Here is a 7653-nt window from a genome sequence, read left to right on the forward strand (position 1 = left end):
CTCCTGGCTCAAGCGAGCCTCCTGCCTCCACCTCCCAAGTAGCTGGGACTACAGGTGCCCACCACAACGCCTGGCTATTTTTTGGTTGAAGCCATCATTGTTGAATTCGAACCCGCCACCTTAGGTGTATGTGGCTGGCACCTTAGCCACTTGAGCCACAGGTGCTGAGCCAACTTGGGCTATATTACTACAGAGGAGCTGGTTTTGTGAACTCTTTGGTTTTAAGGCAAAGCTTCTCAAGTGGGCATTAGTGACACTTGAGGCCAGATGATTCTTCATTATGGGGGGCTGTCCTGTGTATTGCAGGATGTTTAGCAGCTTCCTTGGCCTGTATGCACTCCATGCTACTAGCATTTCTGGCCATATCCAAGTTGTGACAACCAAAAAAATCTCCAGATATTGCCAAATATCCTCTAGTGAACAAAAATTGTCCCCAGTTAAGAACCACTGCTTTCTTTGGAGGATGGAGATGAAAAAGTGTGCTTCTTGTTTCTGTGTGTATAGTGATCAAACTCTGATTTTAAGTTTCTACTCTGACCTAAACTTTGATAAGAAATGTTTTAAATTTGACTTTACACTAAAACTAGCAAAAATGATTGTCCACAATCTCTTTTTACACTTACTTCCAATAAATATTTACACTTTCTTAAGAGGAAAAAAAAAATGAGTCTGCTGCTAACATTGAATGAATACAGGAAGATGAGGGCTACACATACCCCATGCTGGTTAGGATGGTTAGGATGCCAAGAAGCAGCATCCCTGGGCACTTTCCAGCCCCTCTTGCACCACTCTCATTTCTCCATTACCAGATCCACAACTAGGTATTTATAGCATACAGATTTTAGGGGTGTTAGGTGCATAGCAGGTGCTCAACTATTTAGTAAGTGAATAAAGGACATCAGAATCTGGTTAGTAGAGGCCAATATGTAAAAAGTGGAAGACTCAAACACCTTAGTTTTCAGATTATGTAAAATTGAGGTCTTTGTGATGTTAATTCTAATCACATAATTTTTCTTCTTAAGTCTCCAGTGAACTTAGTTCACTTAGAATATATTATAGAATACATATCTTAGAATATCTATTACTCTGGCTCAGATCTGTGGCTCAGTGGCTAAGGCGCCAGCCACATAAACCTAAGGTGGTGGGTTCGAATCCAGCCTGGCCCACCAAACAACAATGACGGCTGCAACCAAAAAATAGCCGGGCGTTGTGGCGGACGCCTGTGGTCCCAGCTACTTGGGAGGCTGAGGCAGGAGACTCGCTTGAGCCCAGGAGTTGGAGGTTGCTGTGAGCTGTGATGCCATAGCCCTCTATCCAGGGGGACAGCTTGAGGCTCCTATCTCAAAAAAAAAAAAAAAAAAAAAAAAGAAAAAGGAAATTCAGCAGTATCACTTTATGGCCTGGTAATTATGCCTGTAATTCAAGCACTCTGGGAGACTGAGGTAGTGGATTGCCCGAGGTCAGGAGTTCAAGACCACCCTGAGCAAGAGGAGACCCCATCTCTACTAAAAATAGAAAAACCAGCCAGGTGGTGTGGCACACACCTGTAGTCCCAGCTATTTGGGGACTACAGGTTGAAGCAAGAGGATCTCTTGAGCCCAAGAGTTGGAGGTTGCTGTGAGCTGTAATGCCATAGCACTCTACCCAGGGGGACAGCTTGAGGCTCTGTCTCAAAAAAAAAAAAAAAAAAAAAAAAAAAGAACATCTATTACTCCATCTTGGGCCATTCCCCCACTGGTATCCCATATTCCAGCCAAATCAAACTATGTAATGATGGCCACGTGGGGGGAGGGAGGCACACAAAGTGATATGTTGAGATTGAAAAAGGAAATTCAGCAGTATCACTTTATGGCCTGGTAATTATGCCTGTAATTCAAGCACTCTGGGAGACTGAGGTAGTGGATTGCCCGAGGTCAGGAGTTCAAGACCACCCTGAGCAAGAGGAGACCCCATCTCTACTAAAAATAGAAAAACCAGCCAGGTGGTGTGGCACACACCTGTAGTCCCAGCTATTTGGGGACTACAGGTTGAAGCAAGAGGATCTCTTGAGCCCAAGAGTTTGAGGTTGCTGTGAGCTATGATGCCATAGCACTCTAGCTTGGGCAACAGAGTGAGACTCTGTCTCACAAATAAAAAAACACCCCAAACCCCAAAACTGTCTAACTATACAAGAAAACTTTAAAAATACAAGCCAGTAGTCCAGGTGTGGTGGCTCATGCCTGTAATCCTAGTGCTCTAGAAGGCCAAGAAAGGTGGAATGCTTGAACTCAGGAGTTCGAGACTAGCCTGAATAAATGTGAAACTCCATCCCTACTAAAAATAGAAAAATTATCCAGGTGTTGTAGCAGGCACCTGTAGTCCTTGCTACTGGGGATACTGAGGCATGAGGATCACTTGAACATATAGAGTTTGGGGTTGCTGAGAGCTATTACAATGCCATGGCACTCTACCCAAGTTGACAGGTTCTGTCTCAAAAAAAAAAAAAAATCCACTAAAAGAAAGGCTATATCCAAGTTTCTTTCTTTCTTTCTTTTTTTTTAAATTGGAACTAAAAAAAGGATTATGTTTATTGAGGGCAAAGGGATGCAAACAATGTAAAAGACAAAAGCTCATCTGGCATTTAATTAACTTTTTTTTCTAGGCTTAACAAATGGGAGTTGGATTTTATTTGTATATATTCTAAGGATCCTGATCTGCTCATGAAATCCTTATACGGGGAGAAGCTGTGGGACTAATGTTTAAAGCAATCCTTTGAGAGAACACTTTTCAAGGCAGAGTAATTGCTTGGTTATGCCTACTTCTTGCTCTTCTGCTTCATGTGTACTACAAAATAGTTGTTGCACACGATGGTGAGGCCTGCAATTAGGGAAAAGAAGCTCTTGAAGCTCACTTTGCCATCTTGGCACTGGTCCAGGTCCTTCGTTATTTTGTCTAAGGCCAGAGGGTCTTTTTGATTTTCCAAAAATCCTGGGAACTCTTTCTGCATGAGCACTCTGAGGTCCTCCTTTGTTAAGTAGCCTTTATCCCCGGCAAATTTGTGAAATGTGAGCATCAAGGTTTCCATGGCGTGGTCCATCTGAGATGGCATTTTGGTGAGGTCTACTGAAATCTGGGCAGATAGGCGCGGTGGATGCTAGCTGGCTGGGATGCGGGGTGGCGAACCCATATCCAAGTTTTCTTGGTTGCAAGGATGCACAGTTTTTTTTTTTTGAGACAGAGCCTCAAGCTGTTGCCCTGGGTAGAGTGCTGTGGCATCACAGCTCACAGCAACCTCCAACTCCTGGGCTTAAGTGATTCTCTTGCTTCAGCTTCCCAAGTAGCTGCAACTACAGGCACCTGCCACAATGCCTGGCTATTTTTTGGTTGTAGTTTTCATTGTTGTTTGATGGGCCTGGGCTGGATTCGAACCTGCCAGCTCTGGTGTATGTGTCTGGCGCCTTAGCTGCTTGAGCTACAGGCACCGAGCCTGAACAGATATTTTTAAGAGATAGAGGACTATGTGAGTTTTACATTTATGAATATAAATGATTGGTTAAAAAAGTTCATGACATGCCCTGATCTTGCTATTTCGTACATCACTGCCTTGTTACTTTTTACTCCTGTCTGCCTTCCCCATTCTATACCCACCAATGCATTTCAGACACTTTCAGACTTTATACTATTTAAGCATCACCTGTTCTAGAAAGACTTCTATGATTATACCTTGTGTACCTCCCTCCCTGCCCATCATAGTACCCTTTGTTTCTATCATAGCACTAACCACACAGTATTATAGTTATTTGCTTTTCTATCTCCTTGAAGGCAGTTATTCAGATATCTGTTGCATGAATGAATGCAGGTAAATTAGAAATATTGAATATGGTATACACAGGTATAAAAAAATCTTATTTTCTTGTTTTATTTTAGATTACTATTATAAGAATAGTTAAACTCGGTGGAGAGTGGCAAGATTGGAAGACTAGAGCCAGCTTTTCTCAGAGGCTCCCATCCAGAAGGAGAGTTAAAAGACAGAAGTTTAGCAAGTAAGCTGATGGTTTGAAGCTGAGCCAAGAGAGAAGGTTTAAGAACACACATCAACCCTGCTGAGGTGAGCTGTGACCCCAAGGATACAAACAAAAGGTACAAAATCCATCACCAAATGGACAGGAGTCCCCTCCCCCATGAGAACAGCTCGCAGTATATTCCATACAAACAAGTGAGAAGAGTTCAAATGTACTCCCATTCTATCCCACAGGAGAGACCCTCTAAAAACTGGATCTCCTACCCCTCCTAGGGTGCCATGCCACTCTCCTGCCAGGCATAAAACTATATAAAACTGTATATATTTTCCACCTGCAATTCTGAACTCCTAGCACTCCCCTCTACTCTCACCCCGAAGTCTGGAAGCCTGTCCCCCATGGAGTCCAGATTCTTGGGCATTTTCTCTAGAGGTGTGGACAGGGCAAGGGCTGCTGCTGGTCTGTGCTGATTCTGCCACACGGGAGTAAGGAGAGGATGGTCAACTGAGAGGGAACCATACAGGAGTGGTGGTGCCCTGAGGCGCAGAGCAGCAAGCCACAGCAGCGGGAACAATAAGGTTCACACCCTTGGGGCTATTCTGGACAGACATGCCCTGGGCAAGAGGAAGCCGAGCATCTTTTCTGGTGGCAGCCACTGGCGGAACGGATCTGGGATGGAAGTACAGGCCCTGTGAGTAAAGGGTAGGCCTGAGGCAGTAGCAGCCTGGGTGGAGCATGGGGACTAGAACACACATGTGCAGAGCAGGTAGGCTCCCAGGGCAGAGCTGAGTCAGAGGACTGCTTTACTGAGCCTAAAATGCACCTGGCCCTCAGGGGATCATAGCTGAGACAGAGGCTGGAACTGACAGCTGAGTGTGAGCTCTAACCGCATCCACCCCAACACAAACTGCAGCCGAGACCAGGTCTGATCTGCAGGGGAATATAGCTGGGACAGAAACAAATTCTGGGAAGTTGTTCTGTCCTATTCTGCCAGCAACATCAATCAGAGGTGAGGCTGGAACTGAGTGAACCACCCCAGCATCCATTAAGCACCTGAGGTTGTCAGGCCTCACCTCCCCCTGCTGGATAGTGGCAGAGAACAGCGGCCTGGCTCAGGAGACGTAGATCTCCCTGTGACTCAGGCAGGCATAAACCCCTGGAGCATATGCTCATTAGAGGGAAATGGGTCACAGCCCTGTGGGGTTACCAGTAACTGGGTGTGACAGAGGTGCAAGGTGGGGAAGGAGGCATCAACCTTCCCAGACTAATTCATTTGCTGGGTGGGTCCTTCTGACCTCACGGAGCACTGAAGCGAGTCATACTTGAGCTGTCAACAGACCCCTGCTATCTAGTTGCCAGAGACCTTTTGAACTCTCCCACCTGAGACCAATGCTGACTGGGACAATTGATTTGGGCCTCTTGAACTGGGCCAATCACCCGAGGAGTATCCAAAGTGGTACCCTGGGTGTGTGATTGTGGGAAGGTTTGATTTTCCTTTTCCAATTGTTGCCTATAGGGGGCGGGGGTGACTTAATTGCTGGTATTTTTCATAGCTGAGACTTCAACCCAGAGTAACTGATTCACTAGGGTAGCATAGAGACCAGCTGAAAATAAGACAGATCCTCTTAGCCCCACCACACCAAGCAGGCCCCCAGTTTCTAAGGCCATAGCACTGTATGGGTTCTTGGCAAAGCTCTAGGGAAAAAGGTACAGACACTAGTCCCAGCTTTTGGGCAAAGGGCTAGTTAATCACTACTCCTGGAGCCCCAATCCCAACTTCTCCTTATCTGCTCATCTAGCCAAACAGTGTAAAATAAGCATGGGGTGGAATCAGCAGAAACACTCCGGGAACATGAATAACCAGAATAGATCACCCCCTCCCCAAAGGAAGGATATGGCAGACACAACTGAAGATCCCATTCATAAACAAATAACTGAGATGTCAAAAATTGAATTCAGAATTTGGATTACAAAAGAGATTAATAGAATAGAGGCAAAGTTGGAAATAGAAGTTCAAGGAGCATTTCAAAAGTTCTCTCAAGAATTCAATGAATTCAAAGACAAAATCACCAAAGATTTTGACACATTAAGACAAGAATTTCCAGTCCTTAAAGTTCTGAGAAATACAGTAGAATCCCTCAGTAACAGAATAGAGCAAGCAGAAGAAAGGATTTCTGATACTGAAGACAAAGCTTTTAATGCTCCCAAGTGCTTAAAGAGGAAGAGAAATGGAGAGCAAAAATGGATCATTCTCTCAGAGAGCTCTGGAATAATTTGAAGAAAACTAATATTCGCCTTATAAGAATCCCAAAAGCGACGAAGTTGCTTCACAAAGCATAGAGGCTCTTCTTCATGAGATTATGAAAGAGAACTTCCCAGAAATGCCAAGAGATTCTGAAATTCAGATAGCAGACAGTTTCAGAACCCAGCACGACTCAACCCAAATAAGACATCCCCCAGGCACATCATAATTAACTTCACTAATTAGTATGAAAAAGAAAATTCTGAAAGCAGCCAGATGAAAGAAAACCATAACCTACAGGGGAAAGAATATTAGAATGACTGCAGATCTCTCTGCTGAAAACTTTCAGGCTAGAAGAGGGTGGTCATTGACTTTTAACCTCCTAAAACAAAATAACTTTCAACCCAGGATCCTGTATCCAGCTAAACTGAGTTTGATTTATGATAAAGAAATTAAGTACTTCAATGACATTCACATGTTGAAGAAATTTGCTGTAACTAAACCAGCTCTCTAGGATATTGTCAGAACTAACCTCCATAATGACCAGGACAATCTTCCACCACAAAAGTAAACTCACTCTGAAACTTTTGATCAAATTCCAACTTCCACAGTGGTGAAAGGATTAAAAATGCCCACTGGACTTTCAAAAAACTCGATACCCAAAATTTTACCAGGCTTATCAATATTCTCAATTAATGTAAATGCCTTAAATTGTCCTCTAAAGAGGCACAGGTTGGCTGACTGGATACAAACACTCAGGTCAGATATCTGCTGCATACCTTACCTTAAAAGATAAATATAGTCTCCGGGTGAAGGGATGATCATCTGTATTTCAGGCGAATGGAAAGCAGAAAAAAGCAGGTGTTGCAATTTTATTTGCAGATACAATAGGCTTTAAACCAACAAAAGTAAGCAAGGATAAGGATGGTCACTTCATATTTGTTAAGGGTAACACTCAACATGATGAGATTTCAATTATTAACATTTATGCACCCACCAGAATGTGCCTCAATTTATAAGAGAGACACTAACAGATATGAGCAACTTGATTTCCTTCAGCTCCATAATAGTTGGGGATTTTAGCACTCCTTTGGCAGTGTTGGATAGATCCTCAAATAAGAAGCTAAGCAAAGAAATTTTAGATTTAAATTTAACCATTTGACATTTGGATTTAACAAACATCTACAGAACATTCCATCCCAATAAAACCAAATACACAATCTTCTCATCAGCCCACGGAACATACTCCAAAACTGATCACATCTTAGGTCACAAGTCTAACCTCAGCAAATTTAAAAGAATATAAATTATTCCTTGCATCTTCTTGGACCATCATGGAATAAAAGTTGAACTCAGTAACAACAGGAATTTGCAGTCTCATACAAAAATATGGAAGCTAAATAACCTTATGCT

The 7653-nt window shown here is 43.3% G+C and overlaps 1 pseudogene; it reads right to left on the reverse strand.

Moving 5' to 3' along the window:
- Positions 1-2794: 2794 nt before the first annotated feature.
- LOC100940653 lies at positions 2795-3088 on the reverse strand (annotated as a pseudogene).
- Positions 3089-7653: the final 4565 nt, after the last annotated feature.

The sequence above is a fragment of the Otolemur garnettii genome, unplaced genomic scaffold (assembly GCF_000181295.1).
Source record: "Otolemur garnettii isolate 467f Iridium unplaced genomic scaffold, OtoGar3 scaffold00002, whole genome shotgun sequence".
NCBI lineage: Eukaryota > Metazoa > Chordata > Mammalia > Primates > Galagidae > Otolemur > Otolemur garnettii.